Source organism: Osmia bicornis, chromosome 1 (assembly GCF_907164935.1).
Source record: "Osmia bicornis bicornis chromosome 1, iOsmBic2.1, whole genome shotgun sequence".
Classification (NCBI taxonomy): Eukaryota; Metazoa; Arthropoda; class Insecta; order Hymenoptera; family Megachilidae; genus Osmia; species Osmia bicornis.
The window spans coordinates 22916-46129 of record NC_060216.1 but is presented as its reverse complement, the minus strand read 5'-3'; the positions used below and the strand labels follow the sequence as shown (position 1 = coordinate 46129).

The 23214-nt window shown below is 38.1% G+C and overlaps 2 long non-coding RNA genes across 2 annotated transcripts; both read left to right on the top strand.

Annotated features, from left to right (window-relative positions):
- Window positions 1-13581: 13581 nt before the first annotated feature.
- LOC123987869 lies at window positions 13582-14303 on the top strand. Its single transcript, XR_006829510.1, has 3 exons — window positions 13582-13607; window positions 13984-14149; window positions 14218-14303. It is a non-coding gene; the product is annotated as an uncharacterized LOC123987869 (long non-coding RNA).
- A 2703-nt stretch (window positions 14304-17006) lies between these two features.
- On the top strand, window positions 17007-18557 carry LOC123987868. Its single transcript, XR_006829509.1, has 5 exons — window positions 17007-17291; window positions 17379-17577; window positions 17817-18064; window positions 18157-18394; window positions 18485-18557. It is a non-coding gene; the product is annotated as an uncharacterized LOC123987868 (long non-coding RNA).
- The last annotated feature ends 4657 nt before the right edge of the window (window positions 18558-23214 follow it).

Below are 23214 nucleotides of genomic sequence, written 5' to 3'. Positions count from 1 at the left end.
AAACTAATCAATAATAAACAATCAATAATAAACCCCACATACAACCATATTACTACTAAATCATAATATAAAGGTACAAGAAAACTAAACTACACTACAATAGATCAAAATTACTATGAACATTTGTGTACATATAATATGTAACGAAAACACTACAAATATAATCAATTTTATAAGTATACCGATGTAGATAATTAATTAAACTCCTCATACCATAGTCAGTTTAAATGATGCAGTTCCATTAAACCCCCTTTAATACCAATTAATAGAAAATGCATATAGGTGCTAAACCAAGCCATACACTTCTATAAGAAAGTCATATGAGATCCATGGTCAAGAAATTCAAAGAATTTAAGGAACCATAACGCATATATGTATGTATAGAAAACCATAAAGACATTGTATCATGCAGGACCGACTACTGCAGCGTATGCCTCCCTGAGCACCAGCCGTATTAACCAATAGTGAACTAACACTTTCCAAATCAGAATCAAAATCAGAATCAGAATCGTAATTAAGAAAGGGTATTTAATGTACAAAAGATTGCATAAAGTACCGTAAGTATTCAAAATACACAGATTTACAACTGTCACAGCTGCACTAGAATTGAATTAAACATAGTATGCAAAACATTATCCTGAGTGGGGGTACGAAGAGCTACAAAAGAGCAGTGAATAACATTATAGGAACATGGAACGTAAAACGTAACACTCAATTGAAGAAGAAGTCACTGAAACATGTCAAGTGACCAAGAATAAAAATAAGAAAAGAATAAGGATAGTGAATAGTGAAAGGCGAACAATAAACCAATAAACCAATAAACCAATGTCGTTACACGTCATTCATATCTAAATTGCTAAAGGATATATGATACATGTTATAGTCTACAATTAATTGACAATGCCTGGGAGCCCAGGCAACCCCCGAAAGCTTAGAAACAATGCATGATACTACAAGAGGAACTAAGGAGCTAAGAACTAAGAAACAAGAAACCAGAATCAGAATCAAACCCACCCTTAAAATATGCTAAGGGATTATAAACGCAATATACGCAGATGATATAAATTCATTAATTCATCCAATCCAGATAGACTCTTCTAAATTCCATAATACAAAACCCATTAAAATAAGTCAAATAAATATAACCGCAAATATAATCGCACATATAATCATCACAGATATAACCACAGCTATCATCACAGCAGGTAAAATAAAGCAGACACATATTAATAATCTGTATCAAGTAATTTAATTCAATGCAATTCGATATGCCATATGCCATTGTTAATTACTCTGTACATTTACTTACTCAATTATAATAATATAATGGAATAGAAAGTTAGGAAGTTATATAATAATAATGCAATACAATACAATTTAATACAGAATACTGGTTAAGTATAGCCTAACATAGCTACCTAATATAGCTGAATAACTGGACACAATCCAAGGTCTAAAATAATAATATTATAATATAACATATGATATATTCAATGCCTAAAATGGTCACAGATTGAACGCAGGCTGAACGCAATTGAACGTAGATTGAACGTAGCTTGGATGTAATAACATTAATAACATAAATAATATAATACAATATTATAACATAATACAATATAACATAATATAATATAACATAATACAGCATATAATATATAATATATAATAGTAAGTAATATAAATGCACCGAATGCATAAAATGCACAAAACGGAGCTAATGATACCACATTAACAAATACACTGCAATTACACTACAATACAATACCTCCGAGCGTAGCACATTAGTACGCGCACTGTCACAGCAATCACATCCGCACGAATAAATACAAAATTTAAATTACAATATTCAAAATTCAATAATTTCAATAAATTCAATTCAATTAATTAATTAATTCAGTTCACTTGACACTTATCACTTAACACTTCGTATCACATCACATCATAGATGACCGATGACCATGTGAACGTCAACTAAGATAGGAAACCGGGCGAAGTAAAATAAAGAGCGCGACCATAAACCATAAAGAACATAGATACCTAGTGTTCGAATTCCCTCGTCCATACCATAATGATTATCGACCATCAAATTAACCACCAAATTATCAAATTAATCAACTAATTATACAGAATATATAAACGTTCAAAAGCGAAAAGCGGAAATAAAATCGAAAATACTTCAACAAATTTCAATAAATCACCGCGATGAAAACTAGAAGTAAGGTACCCACGAAAGATAACGATAGCAAAACGCATCGTAGTAAGTAAAGCATGCAATACTGCCCGAAGATAAGCCGTAAAGCTATCCCTAGTAGGTAACCAACCGCAGCATCAGAGATATTACCAACCGCAAATATTCCATCCACCACATAATACTCGGCCGCTCGCTCCGTAACGGTTCCTGAACGCTTATCCGCAGACCAATTATCTGCCGCGTAGCAATTACCTACCGCGCGCCAGTTACCCGGTTCACACAGTTATCGACTGCAAAACCATCCATCGTGCACCCACGCAATCCTAGGAATCCATACTTACCATCAAACTTATCATCAAAGATAAGTCTGATATACAGTACTTTCACGAAGGTATAAAGCACACGAACATCAAATCAAGCTTCCAGACAGATCACGATGGAGGATAAATCAGTTAGTAAAATCAATACTACGGTTATTTATTATATATAAATATGAATCATACGTTTGTAATAGGGTGGAATGAAATAAATATAAAGTACATATAAATTACAAATTACAAACAATAAGGAAAAATAAAATGAAATCAAATGAATCAACCCGAATAAGATCCACAGATTGCGCAAATTGCAGCACACACTGTATTACTACATATCGCGCCGCAGAAAACAGATTATACAAAACAACAGAACAACAGAACAACAGAATCAGCGGAATCAGGAATCGCCACAGAACGAAGGGCCGAATAAATAAATAGAATAAAACATTTAACTTAGACAAAATCAGCCAGTAAAGTCAAACAACGTCAACAACGCATGCGATCAGGAAAGTCCCGTGAGCCCAATAAAAACAACTCTCGGTCAAATAATATTAGTTAGTAAAATAAAATAATAAATCAATGAAACTAGAATAAATCATGGTAACAGGCAACTAGCAGAAATGAAATATGAAGCACAAATGAATCAATAAATCAAGAAAAATCGAATCAAATCAATGTATAGCTTTAACAATCAACATCAAAATGAAGGAATGAATGAATAATAAATGAATGAATGTACGTAAAATGAAAGCAGGTAAAACAGCTAAGGATATTTACAAATTGGGAACTACAGAAAGTGTGTAACGCGCAACATACGTAACCAACATAACCGACATACATAGCCGACATAATGTAATGTAATGTAATGAAATGTAATATAATATAAAATAATAAATACAGCAAATGAGTTATATTCCAACTAAATATAACCGTAGGCCTTATTGGCTCAATCCCCCCTACTTTATAAATTATAGATTATACGGTTATAAGTCATAATGTTCGAAAATGCGTTGATCTCAACCGTCGCCACACGAACCGCGGCAGCACTCTTCAGCGCGACCGGCAGCCACCTTGGATGCCGGTCAGGCTGACCAAACACCGAGCTTGACGTCACCGGGAAGAAGCCAATGGCTCTTGCTACGAAGAAGTCGGTGGTTCGGCCATTACGGTTTTGTATCGTTACGGTAAACACGGGCAGTACTGAATCCAAAAGTTTCTAGTGCAATTAGCTACGCGCGCAAATCCGGCCGTAAATAAACAGGCTTGTATGCACTCTCGTACAGGAACTTTCCAACAACCAGGCAACTGGGCAGCATGCATCGATTCTGAGAAAAGAAGAGAGATCCATATTGGGGCCTTGCAAGACAACACAATCGGCCAGCGTCGTCGCTCCAAACGACAATAAACAGCCGTTCAAAACGAACGTCTTACCGATTAGGTAAGGAAGAAGAAACACTGTGGCCCCTTTCTTTGAGGTAACTCTGCACTATTCTAAGTTGTATACACTATTCCGAGCTCTAAATGCCACTTCCAGCGCAGCTGTGCAGAAGAAGAACAAGCACAAGAAGAAATATCTCGGAATATGTACGTGACGCCCCTGTCCTTGAAGTAAATCTGCAAATATCTCGGAACCGGTGCGAGCTATGGCAAAATTAACCGACCTTTTTTGTAGGAAATTATATTTTCCTACTATGTATGTTCTATGACATTTATTGTTACATAAAAATCTTCTTGTTCTTCTTCTGCTCAGCTGCGCTGGAAGTGGCATTTACAGCTGGGAATAGTGAACACAGCTTAGAATAGCGCAGAGTTACATCCAGGAAACGGGCCACAGTGTTTCTTCTTTCTTATAATGTTGGTACGGCGTCGGAACTTTTAAATATCTCGATAGATCTCTAAAAATTACGCATCTGATCAAAAAATGTCATAGAACATAAAAAGTAGGAAATTTAATTTCCTACAAAAAAGGTCTCTTAACATTTTGCCATTGGTCGCACCGTTTCCGAGATATTTGCAGATTCACCTCATGGAAAGGGGCGTCACGCACATATTCCGAGATATTTCTTCTTCTTCTTGTTCTTCTTCTGCACAGCTGCGCTGGAAGTGGCATTTACAGCACGGAATAGTGAATACAGCTTAGAATAGTGCAGAGTTGCCTCAAAGAAAGGGGCACAGTGTTTCTTCTTCCTTACCTAATCGGTAAGACGTTCGTTTTGAACGGCTGTTTATTGTCGTTTGGAGCGACGACGCTGGCCGATTGTGTTGTCTTGCAAGGCCCCAATATGGATCTCTCTTCTTTTCTCAGAATCGATGCATGCTGCCCAGTTGCCTGGTTGTTGGAAAGTCCCTGTACGAGAGTGCATACAAGCCTGTTTATTTACGGCCGGATTTGCGCGCGTGGCGGAAACTTGGATGCTTGCGAGGCGTGCTTTGATTTATCCTTATACATCTTTCGGTGTAAATTTTTATTCCTTTTGCATTTGTATGGACGCAATCGCTTACAATTTACAATTTGCAATTTACAATTTGCAATCTATGTGTTCAAAAGTGTTCGAGATTGTAAGGATGTCTTGAGCTTGCGATTGTGAACCGGTTCGGAATGTAGGATCGGCAGTAAGACGGCAATTGAAAATGAATGCACTTGAGATTGCACAAAACAAACAATGTATATTTACAGGCACAAACACACTGTGTACAGTATTTACAATAAATTGTGCGTTGCACGAATTTATGATGATCGTAGATCGTGAAGATTCACCCGCGTCGCGGAGAATTTGCGATTGAGATTGCGCTGTATTAAAACCACGTGTTGGTTCAACACGTGGTCACCACGAAATTCTACTAATTTCGTGGATTTGCATGAACTAGATTAACCGCGAGTTCGCGTTGGCCGTCGGCACAGAATTCGCGTTGCGATGCTGAGTTCTTTAGAATCGAAATTCGTTAATTGCGCTAGAAATTTTCGGAACCAGTACTGCACGTGTTTACCGTAATGTAACGTCCCGGAATTATACGCGAGCACGCTACTGCACCGACGCGTAGGGAGAGCGGTTCCCTATGAGAAGGCGACTCGTATTTTTTATATATTAATATATTTTAATGGAAGGGATAATAGGTTCGGGTGGCACGCGGTAAAGGAGTAAAATCCAACGCTAAATTCCTTTCTCAAAAATAATAATATGAGTGTTTATTCAAGAAATTAAATGTGGTGTCTTGTGTATAATATAAAAATAAAATAAAAAAAGTAGGTAAGTAATATAAAAGAATATTATTGAACGTAATTAAATATTGAATTTAAATAATGAATTTAAGTAATTAAATATTGAATTGAATTAATGTAACAAATGTTGCGCCCTGTGTTTGCAATACAAAAGAAAATAATGGTATTAGTAATGTACAATGAGTACGCCCTGGATTGAAAAATACAAAGAAACTAACAATCGTGTTTGTGCCTAAATTGGAATACAATAAAAGAAAATTAGATTATTACAAAAATAATTCAACCTAAAATAAAAATACAGAGTAAATAAATTGATTAGCAAATGCGGTTCTAGATACGATTATAAAACTTGAATTTATAATTTAATATAATTTAATATAATTTAATACAATATAAATGATTCGAAAGAATTGTCGGGAAATTGGCCAAGATCCGTTCCGACGCTGTAGGAGTTGGCTCGTTCGGCCGCAGTTCGGTTTCTGGGCAACTTAGCCGTCAATGAACAGGCCGCATCCAAGGAGCTTCTGCTTTCGCTCGCTCGTTAAGCTTGGTAGCGAACTCTGCAAAACGGTATCGTCGCTCTAGAGCCAGTGTACTGATAGGCCGCATCCAAGGAGCTTCTGCTTTCGCTCGCTCGTTAAGCTTGGGTGCGAACCTGACACGTAGGAGAACCGCTGCGAACCGATAGTTGAACGCCCCGGGTCAGACGCGGTACCTTTGCCGCTTTGCCGACAAAAGAGTCTAAGATTACTGAATTCTATATAAATCGTATCATAGACCCGTCTCGGACTACGATCAGAATCGAAGTGAAAATTCTTTGCGCGGCACGCTCGTATTTATACCGGAGAACTGCTGACGTAGCAGTTTTTTCTACCTGTGTTTTCGATACCGGAAGTGTTCGGACTTTGACCTGCGCGTACGTGACTCCGTGCGTATCGCTATCTCTGTCTACGCGCTATTGCCGTCTCTTTCTACTCTGCGCTTGTTCCTATCTCTTTCTATTCGCTATTGCTATCTCTCTCTATTTATTTCGCGCGCTGTGTCGATCTTTTATCGACGCGGTAGAATTATCGACGCGGTAGAATTATCGACGTATATTCTGAAGTATATAAAATATTTGTTAAGCGTAAATATTAATAAATATAAGATTCTGTTTATTTGTTAATTACAAATATAATTATTTAAATCAATGTCGTACAAAATAAATAAAAATGAACTGTTACATGTTTGTAATTATAAAAAAAAACGAAAAATGAATAAATATTTTAATAAATATTAATTATTGAACTTTTTCTTATTTATTCCTCTTCCTGCTGGATGTTACAGTAACGATACAAGACGGTAATGGCCGAACCATCGGCTTCGTCGTAGCAAGAGCCGTTGGCATCTTCCCGGTGACGTCAAGCTCGGTGATTGGTCAGCCTGACCGGCATCCAAGTTGGCTGCCGGTCGCGCTGAAGAGTGCTGCCGCGGTTCGTGCGGCGACGGTTGAAATCAACGCATTTTCGAACACTATGACTTACAACCGTATAATCTATAATTTATAAAGTAGGGGGGATTGAGGCTATAAGACCTACGGTTATATTTAGTTGGAATATAACTCATTTGCTGTATTTATTATTTTACATTATATTACATTTCATTACATTACATTACATTATGTCGGCTATGTATGTCGGTTATGTTGGTTACGTATGTCGCGCGTTACACACTTTCTGTAGTTCCCAATTTGTGAATATCCTTAGCTGTTTTACCTGCATTCAGTTTACGTACATTCATTCATTTATTATTCATTCATTCCTTCATTTTGATGTTGATTGATTAAAGCTACACATTGATCTGATTCGATTTTTCTTGATTTATTGATTCATTTCTGCTTCATATTTCATTTCTGCTAGTTGCCTGTTACCATGATTTATTCTAGTTTCATTGATTTATTATTTTATTTTACTAACTAATATTATTTGACCGAGAGTTGTTTTTATTGGGCTCACGGGACTTTCCTGGTCGCATGCGTTGTTGACGTTGTTTGACTTTACTGGTTGATTTTGTCTAAGTAAATGTTTTATTCTATTTATTTATTCGGCCCTTCGTTCTGTGGCGATTGCTGATTCCGTTGATACTGTTTTTCTGTTGTTGTGTTGTTTTGTATAATCTGTTTTCTGCGGCGCGATATGTAGTAATACAGTGTGTCCTGCAATCTGCGCAATCTGCGGGTCTTATTTGGGTTGATTCATTTGATTTCATTTTATTTTTCCTTATTGTTTGTAATTTGTAGTTTATATGTAATTTATATTTATTTCATTCCACCCTATTACAAACGTATGATTCATATTTATATATAATAAATAACCGTAGTATTGATTTTACTAACTGATTTATCATCCATCTTGATCTGTCTGGAAGCTTGATTTGATGTCCGTGTGCTTTATACCTTCGTGAAAGTACTGTATATCAGACTTATCTTTGATGATAAGTTTGATGGTAAGTATGGATTCCTAGGATTGCGCGGCAGCACGATGGATGGTTTTGCAGTCGATAACTGTGTGTACCGGGTAACTGGCGCGCGGTAGGTAATTGCTGCGTGGCAGATAATTGGTCTGTGGATAACCGTTACGGAACCGTTACGGAGCGAGCGGCCGAGTATTATGTGTGGTGGATGGAATAATTGCGGTTGGTAATATCTCTGATGCTGCGGTTGGTTACCTACTAGGGATAGCTTTACGGCTTATCTTCGGGCAGTATTGCATGCTTTACTTACTACGATGCGTTTTGCTATCGTTATCTTTCGTAGGTACCTTACTTCTGGTTTTCATCGCGGTGATTTATTGAAAGTTGTTGAAGTGTTTTCGCTTTTATTTCCGCTTTTCGCTTTTGATCGTTTATCTATTCTGTATAATTAGTTCATTAATTTGATGATTTGGTGGTTAATTTGATGGTCGATAATTGTTAGCTAGATCGATATTGCGACATGTTGGTGGCGTGCCGATCAGTATGGATCGTTGCGTGCAGTTTCTGTTCTATATAGTTTTTTGTTTTTAGTTCTCTTTGGTTTTACGCCATGATCGGCACCTGCGTTTACGTTTCTCTTTTTGTATTTTCTAGTTAATAATGTTAAGTTATTTTTTCACGTTTAATATATATATCTTGATTTATCCTTAAAAGTAATGTTATTTTTATTGACCAAACAAACCTAATAGGTTATGGGCCCAGGCCGCGAATTGAGTTTATTGTGCTGATACGTTTTGATTGTGAAAAGAAGAAGAATAAATATGGCTGCTGCAAACGCCTTCGGAAACATTGAGAAGTTAAACGAGAATAATTACGAGCTATGGAAGGTACAAATGAAAAGTGTTCTCGTATTTAATGATTTATGGCAATATGTTGAAGGCAGTGCTGAAATGACGAAAGAAAACGCACAGGAATGGGCAAAAAAGGATGCGAAAGCCCTAGCCTTAATAAATTTAAGCGTTACGCATGGCCAATTAAACCATGTAAAAAAGGCCACCACATCAAAACAAGCATGGACAGGGCTCAAAGATATTTTTGAATCACGTGGTCCAATAAGGAAAGCAGCATTGTACAAGCAACTGCTGCGAATGGAAAAAAGGAAAAACGTTTCGATGACGCAGTACGTGAACGAATTCAGCAGTAAGGCTGAACAACTTGAAGAAGCAGGAATAAAGCTACCGGACGAACTTCTTTCGATTATGCTGCTTTCTTCTTTACCGGTCGAATATGAAAATTGCAGCGTAGTAATAGAATCACGCGATGATGTGCCGACGTTGGAAAACCTTAAAATTAAACTAAAAGAAGAGGAAGCAAGACAGCGAGACCGCGACGATAAGGTTAGTGACAGTGAAAATAAAAGTGATGCGCTCTTAACAAAAGGAAACGTTAACAGTGAAAAATATACAAAAGTGAACTCAAAATACGTAGATACAAGGCGAGGTCCGCGTAAATTTGTGATTAAGTGTTTCAACTGCGGTAAATTAGGACACAAAAGTACGACGTGTCGAGTGAAAAATAAACGCAATGAATGAAATAATGTGTCCGATGCTATGACCACGATTGCTTGTAATACCGAACCTGTAAAATCGGACGTGTGGTGCATTGACAGCGGTGCCACAAGGCATATGTGTAATGACGAACGTAAATTTGAGGCATTGAACATCTCACGATTTTAGAAATTTCCTAGAGGGGGAAGGAATCTCGCGACAATTGACCGTAGAACACACACCGCAACAAAACGGTGTAGCCGAAAGGGCTAATCGTACTCTTGTTGAAATGGCAAGATGTATGAAATTACAAGCAAATTTGCCAGACTCGTTATGGGCTGAACTGATTAATACAGCAACCTTTTTGAGGAATAGGTGTGCAACGAAATCCCTAAACGGAGTAACACCTTTTGAAGCGTGGTCGGGACGTAAGCCATACGTAGGCTTCTTTAGAACAATCGGAAGTAAAGTCATTGCATTAAACAAAGGTCGAAATAGGGGAAAGTTCCAACCAAATGGTGAAGAATATATAATGGTACGTTACTCGCAGGAATCTAAAGCGTATCGACTTTGGAAATTAGGTACTAAGACGGTAATAAAGGCAAGGGATGTGAAGTTCTTCGAAAAAATTATACCTAATGAAAAACCGTCAGAAGATATTTTTGTGATACCAAATTCTGTACCCGATGTATCGGAAGAAAATGAACTTGAAGTGCCTAAAGATGTAGAAGATTTGGCCAATGAAGAATCCGGGAACGAAGATATACATGAACGCAACACTGAAGAAAGTTACCAAGAGCCACAACGAAGACGAAGTCGACCAAGATTATTGAGAACTGGTCAGATAGGAAGACCAAGAAAAATTTATAATACTGAATTTGTTGAATTAATGGATCCCATATCAGTAGATGAAGCAATGAATCGAGTAGATAGAAAAGCATGACTATCAGCCATGCATAAAGAATATAGTACGTTGATGGAAAATCAAACATGGATTCTTGTTCCGAGACCAAGTGATAAGAAAATATTGAGTAATAGATGGGTATTTAAGACCAAAATTAACCAAAATGGTGAAGTGGAGAAATATAAAGCACGATTGGTCGCTCGAGGACATACCCAGCGATATGGGATTGATTATGAAGATGTTTTCGCTCCTGTGGCGAGATACGAGACGATCCGTACGTTACTGGCTGTTGCAGTAAATGAAGAAATGTATGTACATCAAATGGATGTTACTTCCGCTTATGTACAAGGTGAACTGAGCGACGAAATCTATATGGAGCAGCCAGAAATGTTTATTCAGCACAAAAACGAAGACAAGGTATGTAAATTGTTGAAGCCACTATATGGTCTGAAACAGTCGGGACGCGAATGGTACAAAAAGCTCGATAGTTACCTTATAAGAATTGATGGTAAACGCACAGCAGCTGACCCGTGTGTGTACGTGTTTGGTGAGGATATGGACCGAGTTATCCTAATAATATACGTAGACGATTTGATATTGGCATCGAAGAATATTAAAGTACTGAACGAAATCAAATCGAAATTAATGTCAGCATTTAAGATGGTAGACCTTGGTCAAATAAGTAACATTTTGGGAATCAATATCAAACGAGATGGCCCTACAGGTAAAATACGGCTAACGCAGAAGAAATACATTGAAGAATTAATTAGAAGGTTTAACATGCAAGACGCAAAAACAGCACCAACCCCAATGGAGCCAAATATGAAAATAATAAAAGAAGATGGTCACATGACAGAAGAAGAAAAACGCGAAATGGAATGTCGACCTTACAGGGAATTAATTGGTGGCTTGGTATATTTGGCTAATGCAACAAGGCCGGACATTGCATTCGCCGCTGGTGCATTGAGTAGGTTTTGTTCCAATCCAAGAAAGGTACATTGGACTATGGCGAAACGTGTATTAAGATATTTGAAAGAAACGCCAAGTTACGGAATTACATACTGCAAAGACGGAGAAAGTCTTAAAGCCTACACGGATTCGGATTGGGCCGGGGATACGGAAGATAGAAAATCGTGTACCGGTAATGTTTTGATATTGTCCGGAGGTGCAATTAGTTGGAAATCGAAGAAGCAAGCTTCCGTTGCTTTGTCGACAATGGAAGCGGAATATGCGGCTTTAGCTGAAATATCGCGAGAAGTCATTTACATTAAGAGACTTTTAATTCATATGGGTTTTGAAAAATATGTACCGAGTCCAACTAAAATTTTTTGCGATAATCAGAGTGCGATAAGGTTAGCAAAGGACGCTGTATTTCATAAAAGAAGCAAGCACATTGACATAAAACACCATTTTACTCGAGAGTTAGTCGAGCAAAAGGAAATTGTAATAGAATATGTAAGAACCGACTTGATGATTGCGGATGTGTTTACAAAGTCGTTATCTAGAGATAAGCACGAACGATGTGTAAAAATGTTAAACATATGTTAATATAAAAAATTTATGGCGCAAATCGATAAGGGGGGTGTTAGCTAGATCGATATTGCGACATGTTGGTGGCGTGCCGATCAGTATGGATCGATGCGTGCAGTTTCTGTTCTATATAGTTTTTTGTTTTTAGTTCTCTTTGGTTTTACGCCATGATCGGCACCTGCGTTTACGTTTCTCTTTTTGTATTTTCTAGTTAATAATGTTAAGTTATTTTTTCACGTTTAATATATATATCTTGATTTATCCTTAAAAGTAATGTTATTTTTATTGACCAAACAAACCTAATAATAATCATTATGGTATGGACTAGGGAATTTGAACACTAGGTATTGTTGCGCGTGGATTTCAGGTGTCTAGGGATTTTTGTATAAATGTTACGTGGGTAAGGTGCCCGTGGAGTGCTAAAGCACTCTGCTCGCGGCGCGGGTTTTAATAAAGTACACTTTATTTTGAAGGAAGAATAATAGTTTATGTTTCTTTATTTTTAAACTTTATCTTTTTATGGAGAATGTATGCAAGCGGGTTGAAGCTTTGAATCGTTCTGAGCTTGGCGGTGAAGATCCTCGATCGAAGTTGGCTGCCATCCCCTCCTCGCTGGATCCTGAATCCTCCCTCAAGATCATCCCTGGTCCAATGGTGGTGGGGCCCATCCCTGTGCGGAGGCGGTCCCTCTCCCTGGCTTCGGTCCACCCCTGAGCGAGCGGAAGATGGTGGTGCTCCGCCAAGACTCGAGAACGATTCTGTGCACACGTGCTAAGAGAAAGCGTGGGATCCAGAGAAAACGTAAGACAACAAAAGGTCTCGCGCTAGCGAGCCAAGGCAACCCTTAAGAGAATTTACGACCCTCTGTAAATAAACAGGATGTCGAAGAGACTTCGACAGTTTCAACAACCAACATGATTTTCGTTACGAGTAACGAATTAGATACAGCCCGCAATAAATTAGCTCTTTAGAAATTTCAAGTGTGACAGTCTTATTTCTCCAGATTTCCAACTCTCTCCCAGCACGATCACCCGTGTTGAGAGTTTTACAGTATCTTATCTTTTGTCTGTACATTCCTTTGAATTTTGGCTCCTAATTTATGAGCATTGATATAACATTATGCAGACATGCTGCAGTCATACTCTTATGCCATCGTCGCCATATTACATTTCATTCAGTGCTAGTGATTACAAGCTTGTGGCTAAATTCACACGATATCACACACATACATACAAGCGAGGTTCGCAACACCTCCCCCCTTATCAAAAAGATGTTTCCTTAATGTGTTTACGCTAGCCTGAATTACATTATCCGTACGGAAACTTCACGTTGCCACACCCTTCCATACAAGTGATTCTTCAGTGAAGCATTTCTAACGTCGCATTAATCATATACTAATAATACGTTGTAGATGTAAGTTCTCATAATACATAATTTAAACTCTAAAGTAAGAATAGATAATAATTTTCTTTTTGTTTGTTTTTACTTTTTGTTTGTTTTTTTTTTGTTTTGTTTTTTTTTCTCTTAATTCTACCAAAAAATATAATATACTTAACGCACGCATTTTCTTAAGGAGAATCTAGTCTTATACAAGCTAACTTAAGTTTATTGGTGTGTACTATTTTAAATTTATTTATTCCTATTTCTATTTCGACATTTAAGTCGTTACATATTCTAGTGACCTTGAATGGTCCTGCCCAGGTGCGATCAAATTTCGAGGTTCTGGGTTCTTTAAGTAGATACACATTGTCACCTACAACGAATCTGCGAGGGTTTGTATTTTTATCATATAATAGTTTGCTCTTTTGTTTTGCCCTCTCCAGGTTTACTGCTGCTGTAAATTGAGTTTTTGTAATTCTGGAGAATAAGTCGTCCAAATAACCTATGAAAGTACGTGGTGGTTCCTGCCTAGAAAATTCAGATGGAATGGTAGCTTTCACACCAAACACCAGTTCGTGTGGGGTGAACCCAGTGGCTTCATGTACTGAGGTATTATAGGAGAATATGCCAAATCTAATCCACTCGTCCCAATCATTCTTGTTGCAAAAATGTTTTAGGTAATCTATGAAAACACGATGTGCCCGTTCTAATGAGCCTAATGACTGCGGATGGAACGCAGTGGAGGTTATTTTCTGTATTTTGAATATTTTGCAGAAATTATTCATGATTCTGCTCACGAAATTTGTTCCCTGGTCTGTATGAATTGCGCGAGGACAACCAAACCGGCTAATAAACTGTTCGGCAAGGGCTATTGCTACAGATGTGGAATCTATATTAGAAAGTGGAATGGCATCTGAGTATTTTGTAAGGTTGTCCTGGAGAGTAAGTAAGTAGCGGTTTTGGTTTTTTGTCACAGGTAGTGGACCAACAATGTCCATTTGAACCTTTTCAAAAGCCTGTTTTGGGGTGTCTGTGATTTTCATGGGTTGTCTTGTTTTTGCAGAGAGCATTTTATACCTTTGGCAACTGGGGCAAGTACGTGTAAAATTAGCGATTTCCTTGGTCATGTTTGGCCAAAAGAAATCTGCTCTAATTCTTTCATAAAGTTTATGGGCACCTTGATGACCACCTACGGCGGACTCATGGTACTCTTTTATAATGAGAGGCCTATTTGTTAGTGATGGTAATATAATTTCTCCAGTGCAAACTGTAATGGTGTACTCGGGATTATTTAATTTCTGCTTTAAATGATATTCAAGAAAATTCCAACTAATCGGTTCAATATTATTATTATGTTTAGAGATGCTGATGTCTTTTATATCTAAAGAGTCTATGAGATGTTTAAGGGAGCTTAAAGAAGATTCAAGGTGAACAGGATCTACTTGTTCATTCGAGGATGCTTTTACCAAAAGGTGAAAAACACGAAACCTTTCATCTGTGAAAACTAACGTTTCTCCAACATTAAGATTGTACTGTTTTATTCTTTCTACAGAGAATTTTCCGTGAGTTATAAGGTCTCTACTTGTTTGTGACGTGATTTCATAGTCTGTGGAGAAGAAATGGATAAAATTATCCTTACGCATATGAAGATGGTCCTTTGTATAGAGAATGGTGGGGGAATTAGGATGGTGAGTTGCTGGTATTGGTGAAGATGTATTTGTCAACAAAACTGTTACGTCGTTTCGTCTGTGTAAGTTACTGTCTATCGAATAACAATTCCTATTAATTCGTGTCTCATTCATATCGGGCGTCCCCGATGTTTCACCCCCAATGATACCGCTTTGCAAAAACCTGGGCTCCTCAGCCCCCATCCTGATACCAACAACAGGTCCCGGGCTGGAGGTTCGAAGCGGGGTGCTGTGGTATAGCCTATCCGATATCAACGAACCCACCAGAGCCCGGGCACCCCAATCACAACAAGCCCCTTCCGTATTATAACCAGCGTGACTCAGGTGGGAGATCCGAAGCGGGGTACTATTATATAGCCTATCCGATTCCAACGGATTCACCCGGTCCTGAGCACCCTTTACCACATGGACGACATTCCGACCGACTCCCGAGCGGGGTGCTTTTGTATCGCCTATCCGGTTCTCGATAAGAGTACCTGCCGGTGCCGAACCACGTAACGGAGTCCTTTCTTTATTCAACCAATCCTTCCTAAATCCACTAGCGGCATCAAAAGGGGTTTCATTCTTTCCAGACACTTCTGTCTCTAAGGGAAACGACATTTCCCCTTCGTCTGCTGTTAAATATGCGTCGCTGTCAACAGAACTAATGTCAGAATCGTCAGCTTCCATAACAGTCCCAATTTGTCCACGTGTAAAGAAAACGGCGGCTATTAATTTTTCATTATTTCCTGATGCATCATCTAAGTCCGTGTTCTCAACCTTTCCAGAGTTTACGGGAGGCAAATCGTTGGCGCCTACGACATCCTCCCGCAACCGCTCAAAAGGAGAGGCGTCCGTGTTGTCCGTCGGAGTATAATTTGTTAAATGAGCATTGTTCGGACAGGAGGAAACTTGTACAACCCGAGAAAAGTTTGGAGGATTTCGAGACAAAGCATCGGCATTGGAATTTATTTTCCCGGGTTTGTATGTTATGTCATAGTCATACTCATTTAGTTTGATTCTCCATCTCATGATTCGGGACGTAGGATCCTTTACGTTATGTAGCCAGATTAATGGTCGGTGATCGGTAACTATTGTGAATTTATGTCCATATAGATAGGGTCGGAAATGCTCAACAGCAAACACAATACCCAATAACTCTTTCTCTATGGTGGAATAATTTATTTCTGCACTGTTTAGGGTACGGGATGCATATGCAATGGGGAGATCTTTTCCAACTTGTCCCTGGCTTAAAATAGCTCCTACTGCATAGTCCGAAGCGTCTGTAGTTACAAGAAATGGTTGATTGAAGTTCGGAAATTGAAGCAAAGGTTCTGAACAGATAGTATCGCGTAATTTTTCAAAGGCAGATTGAGTAACTTCATTCCATACAAAAGGTACGTCATTTTTTAAAAGTCGAGTTAATGGTTTAGCGATTTTTGCCATCTGAGGGATAAAGCGACGATAATAGCCAATTAATCCTAAAAACTGTTTAACGTTTTTCTTTGTTTTGGGTAAAGGAAATAACTTCACGGCACTAATTTTTCCAGGGTCAGGCTTCACACCTTCTGAGGAAATAACGTGGCCCAGATAACCAATTTCGTGGCGAAGAAACCTGCACTTCTCAGGCTGCAAAGCTAGACCAGCGTTCTGCAAACGCGCCAGAAGAGTTCTTAGTTTACGTGAATGTTCCTCCAGTGAATCGGCATATATAACAATATCATCTATGTAGACGAAAAGTTCAATCCCTTGTAAACCTGACAATATTAAATCCATACACCTCTGAAACGTGGCAGGAGCATTTTTTAACCCAAAAGGCATTTTGTTAAACTCATAATGGCCATGAGGGGTCGAAAAGGCGGTCTTTGCTTTTGATTTAGGGTCCATTGGAATTTGATGAAAACCAGAAGCCAAATCAAGGATACTAAAATATTTTGCTGCTCCAAGTTGATCCAGTATATCAGTAATATTAGGAAGTGGATAGGCGTCACTGATAGTTTTTTCATTTAATTTGCGATAGTCGATGACCATGCGCCAACGTGGTTTGCCTGACGGACTGGATTTCTTCGGGACCACCCAAACAGGTGAGTTGTAAGGAGAGGCCGATGGTTGAATTATATTATTTTGTAACATTGAGGAAACTTGTTTCTGTATCTCTTCTTTATGAATAGGTGGAAAACGGTATTGCTTAGTATTTATAGGAATCTCATCTGTTGTGACGATTGCATGATGAAGAACTTTAGTGGAACCTAGTTTTTCTATTGGCAAATGGAATTGATAAGGGAATTCATTGATAATCTCCAGGATGCTAGCACGTTCGACTTCGTTGAGATCATTCAGTTCTAAAAGTTCAGCTATTTGAACCAACCTGTGAGCATTGGTTTTTTCCCGATTTAGCTTTGAATCTGTTGCACAACCTGAACGGGGTAATAATGAGCTTTCTGAAAATTCTTCTAACTCAACCGGTGGTATGGTTACATTTACGCAATTTGGATTAGTATTGATTGCGAAAATTTTTGCAAACCCGTTCCGTTGTGTAACTAAAGCTTCTCCTATATAAACACCTGGATCTGTAATTAGTCTCCTTATGTAACCTACTTTGATTTTAGATTCTTTAATTGGGACGGATATGAGTGTTTTCGTACGAGGAAACAATTTAAAAGAGGATGATGAGAGAACAAAAAATTCATCATCAATCTGTAGACTATTTGGCATACTATTTCCAAATCTTAATACCGCATCTTGATTTTCTAAAAATGGCATCCCCAAAATTCCTGCCTCGGCGATGGGAAAAACATCCTGAACAACTTGGAATTTAACGTTAATGTCACGAACTTTAATGCTAACCTCTCCGCAGGTAAACACTCCTCCTGAACCTATGCCGGTAAGATTGTAAACGATACTAGTATTTATCACTACATTAGAAACTATTCTCTTGTGTTTTATTAGATTCAATTGTGAGCCCGTATCAATGAGGAAGTCAGCAGATCCTCCATGGAAACAGCTGTGAATTAATTTTATCACCGGAGAATGCCCAATGTTTTTTATTTCGACCTGGGAGCAGGCCCGACGGGTTTGAAGGGAGCAATCCACGGTTCGTTCCGCGCAACTCCCCGACGTGGAACGCCCTTTGAGTTTAAATGTCCCTGATCCCTGATTTTATAAGAAGAAACACCTTGAGGCTGAGGTGAGTTCTGGCCTTGTTTCTTAAAACAACGCGCTTCCATATGACCGGTTTTTTTGCAATATCGACATCTAATTTGTTCTTGTCTTAAAGGATTTCGTCGTGTTTCCTGAATTTGAGGACAATGACTTTGCAGATGTCCCACTTTATTACACCGAAAACATCGGCGGTCATCAAAATCTATTTTACGGACATTCGCGTTCCCGACAAGAGGCTGTGAAGATCCTTCGACCGTTACCGATTCTAATCTGCGCGCAATGTCAATAACAGCTTCAAGGTCCGGTACTTCTTTACTATTTTTGTCTTTAAGCATTATTCTTAACATTCCGTTCCGAAGGCCGTTAATGAATGTAGCTATAGCTGTATTGTTCAATAAATCAACAACTCCGCTTAATTGTTCAGAATTGTATGTGTCCTTGGCTACTTCTATTCCGGTATTTAATATTTTGCTTACTCGCGATCCAAAAACCTCTACCGAATCGTTAGTTCCCTGTTTTAATCCCATGAATTCCTCGTTAATACTATGCATATTAAACGAACGCACGTATGCCCTTTTAAGTAATCCAATTAATTCAGCTAATGTACTTGGTTCCCGGCGATTTGAAAGTACTAATTTTGCATGTCCCCCGATTTTACCACGAATTAAAAACAGAAGACCAGCTCTATCCTCAGGCTTTACTTTGGAATTAATTAATTGACACTCCTTAATGAATTCAGTCAGAGAACAAGATTTTCCATCAAACTGAGGTATCAAATCCTTCACTAAAGAGAGACGAAGATATGACTCTGGAAGCGTACTAGATGACTCTATAGAGATTGGAGTATTTTTAGAAACAGCAGCAGCAACCACAGTTGAGGACAAAGGTACATCAGTTATTGTGCTATTAAAGGGGATAGAAGTACTATCCGTCATAACTGTATCAATCCCCTGGGGTAGTTGTCGAATTGGAACTAATCCTAATTCTTTCGATTGCAGATCGGTAGAAGATGCCCCGGGAGATGAAGAAGATTCTGCATTTGATGAATCTATGTTTAACTCCTCTACCAAAAATGTATTTTCCCGCAGGCCGATTTTGCGACTCCTTTTGGCGCGCATGTACTTTAACTTATACGGCGGCATTTTGTCAAATTATTTCTAACGGTAATTATAAAAATAATACTCTATAGTCCAATTACTTATAAGATAGACTTACAGTTTGGTAAGGCGATCGGCTAACGCTTCGCAATAAATCACGTTTAGGTTTCACTTAACGAGTTTTCTATTTTCAAACACCAAATTTCTTCCGTCGGTAATCCGTTATCTCGGTTGGCCTTGAATCACGGGGAGATCCTCTGGTTCTGTGATTTGATGATGATCTGCTCCGGAATAGACGCTCTCATCCAATTCATCCGTGGTCCGCTGCTTCTGACTGTCCTCGGCTTCGTGAGAAGATCCCTCAGGTCTCCGGATTATTTTAATCTACCTCTGTTTCCAAGTCGAGGAGAGGTCCAATGATGATGTGAACAAGGTGCATGTGATTCCGGTGGATGGCTTGCACGGCAGCCGAAATCACCTGTCTCCGGTATTCACCCTATGCTCTTGAGGAAACCGTGCCAAAACTCAAGAGGGAGAAGTTGCACTAATGTTAACAATGTTCACTTATATTATAAAAGCTGAATGAAGCAGTCCGTAAAACGTTCAGTTATTTATTTAACACACGCCCGCGAGCCGGCAAAGTTATTAAAGCGTACACAAGTCTAACACAGTCACTTTGTCTTGTTTTGCGTTATTTGCAATTACTACACTGAATACACCTTTTTAAAATTATGCCGTTTTGAATTTATCACTTTTAAAAGTTTATCCCTTTTTGAATTATCCCTTTTTTAAACATCCCACCGCTGTCACCAATTTGTTGCGCGTGGATTTCAGGTGTCTAGGGATTTTTGTATAAATGTTACGTGGGTAAGGTGCCCGTGGAGTGCTAAAGCACTCTGCTCGCGGCGCGGGTTTTAATAAAGTACACTTTATTTTGAAGGAAGAATAATAGTTTATGTTTCTTTATTTTTAAACTTTATCTTTTTATGGAGAATGTATGCAAGCGGGTTGAAGCTTTGAATCGTTCTGAGCTTGGCGGTGAAGATCCTCGATCGAAGTTGGCTGCCATCCCCTCCTCGCTGGATCCTGAATCCTCCCTCAAGATCATCCCTGGTCCAATGGTGGTGGGGCCCATCCCTGTGCGGAGGCGGTCCCTCTCCCTGGCTTCGGTCCACCCCTGAGCGAGCGGAAGATGGTGGTGCTCCGCCAAGACTCGAGAACGATTCTGTGCACACGTGCTAAGAGAAAGCGTGGGATCCAGAGAAAACGTAAGACAACAAAAGGTCTCGCGCTAGCGAGCCAAGGCAACCCTTAAGAGAATTTACGACCCTCTGTAAATAAACAGGATGTCGAAGAGACTTCGACAGTTTCAACAACCAACATGATTTTCGTTACGAGTAACGAATTAGATACAGCCCGCAATAAATTAGCTCTTTAGAAATTTCAAGTGTGACAGTCTTATTTCTCCGGATTTCCAACTCTCTCCCAGCACGATCACCCGTGTTGAGAGTTTTACAGTATCTTATCTTTTGTCTGTACATTCCTTTGAATTTTGGCTCCTAATTTATGAGCATTGATATAACATTATGCAGACATGCTGCAGTCATACTCTTATGCCATCGTCGCCATATTACATTTCATTCAGTGCTAGTGATTACAAGCTTGTGGCTAAATTCACACGATATCACACACATACATACAAGCGAGGTTCGCAACACAGTGCTAGTGATTACAAGCTTGCGGCTAAATTCACACGATATCACACACATACATACAAGCGAGGTTCGCAACAGTATCTATGTTCTTTATGGTTTATGGTCGCGCTCTTTATTTTACTTCGCCCGGTTTCCTATCTTAGTTGACGTTGACATGGTTATCTATGATGTGATGTGATACGAAGTGTTAAGTGATAAGTGTCAATTGAACTGAATTAATTAATTAATTGAATTGAATTTATTGAAATTATTGAAGTTTGAATTTTCTAATTTAAATTTTGTATATATTCGTGCGGATGTGATTGCTGTGACAGTGCGCGTACTAATGTGCTACGCTCGGAGGTATTGTATTGTAGTGTAATTGCAGTGTATTTGTTAATGTGGTGTCATTAGCTCCGTTTTGTGCATTTTATGCATTCGGTGCATTTATATTACTTACTATTATATATTATATGCTGTATTATGTTATATTATATTAGGTTATATTGTATTATGTTATAATATTGTATTATAGTATTGTTATTGTATTGTATTATACCATGATCATATGGTATTATTTTATTTATGTTATTAATGTTATTACATCCAAGCTACGTTCAATCTACGTTCAATTGCGTTCAGCCTGCGTTCAATCTGTGACCATTTTAGGCATTGAATATATTATATGTTATATTATAATATTATTATTTTAGACCTTGGATTGTGTCCAGTTATTCAGCTATATTAGTTAGCTATGTTAGGCTATACTTAACCAGTATTCTGTATTAAATTGTATTGTATTGCATTATTATTATATAACTTCCTAACTTTCTATTCCATTATATTATTATAATTGAGTAAGTAAATGTACAGAGTAATTAACAATGGCATATGGCATATCGAATTGCATTGAATTAAATTACTTGATACAGATTATTAATATGTGTCTGCTTTATTATACCTGCTGTGATTATAGCTGTGGTTATATCTGTGATGATTATATATGCGATTATATTTGCGGTTATATTTATTTGACTGAGTTTAATGGGTCTTGTATTATGGAATTTAGAAGAGTCTATCTGGATTGGATAGATTAATGGGTTTATATCATATGCGTATATTGTGTTTATAATCCCTTTGCATATTTTAAGGGTGGGTTTGATTCTGATTGTGGTGTCTTGTTTCTTAGTTCTTAGCTCCTTAGTTCCTCTTGTAGTATCATGCATTGTTTCAAAGCTTTCGGGGGTTGTTTGGGCTCCCAGGCATTGTCAATTAATTGCAGACTATAAGATGTATCATATATCCTTTAGCAATTTTGATATGAATGACGTGTAACGACATTGGTTTATTGGTTTATTGGTTTGTAGTTCACTATCCTTATTCTTTTCTTATTTTTATTCTTGGTCACTTGACATGTTTCAGTGACTTCTTCTTCAATTGAGTGTTACGTTTTACGTTCCATGTTCCTATAATATTATTCACTGCTCTTTTGTAGCTCTTCGTACCCCCCCTCAGGATAATGTTTTGCATACTATGTTTAATTCAATTCTAGTGCAGCTGTGACAGTTGTGAATCTGTGTATTTTGAATACTTACGGTACTTTATGCAATCTTTTGTACATTAATTACAATCCTGATTCTGATTTTAATTCTGATTTGGAAAGTGTTAGTTCAGTATTGGTTAATACGGCTGGTGCTCAGGGAGGCATACGCTGCAGTAGTCCGTCCTGCATGATACAATGTCTTTATGGTTTTCTATACATACATATATGCGTTATGGTTCCTTAAATTCTTTGAATTTCTTGACCATGGATCTCATATGACTTTCTTATAGAAGTGTATGGCTCGGTTTAGCACCTATATGCATTTTCTATTAATTGGTATTAAAGGGGGTTTAATGGAACTGCATCATTTAAACTGACTATGGTATGAGGAGTTTAATTAATTATCTACATCGGTATACTTATAAAATTGATTATATTTGGAGTGTTTTCGTTACATATTATATGTACACAAATGTTCATAGTAATTTTGATCTATTGTAGTGTAGTTTAG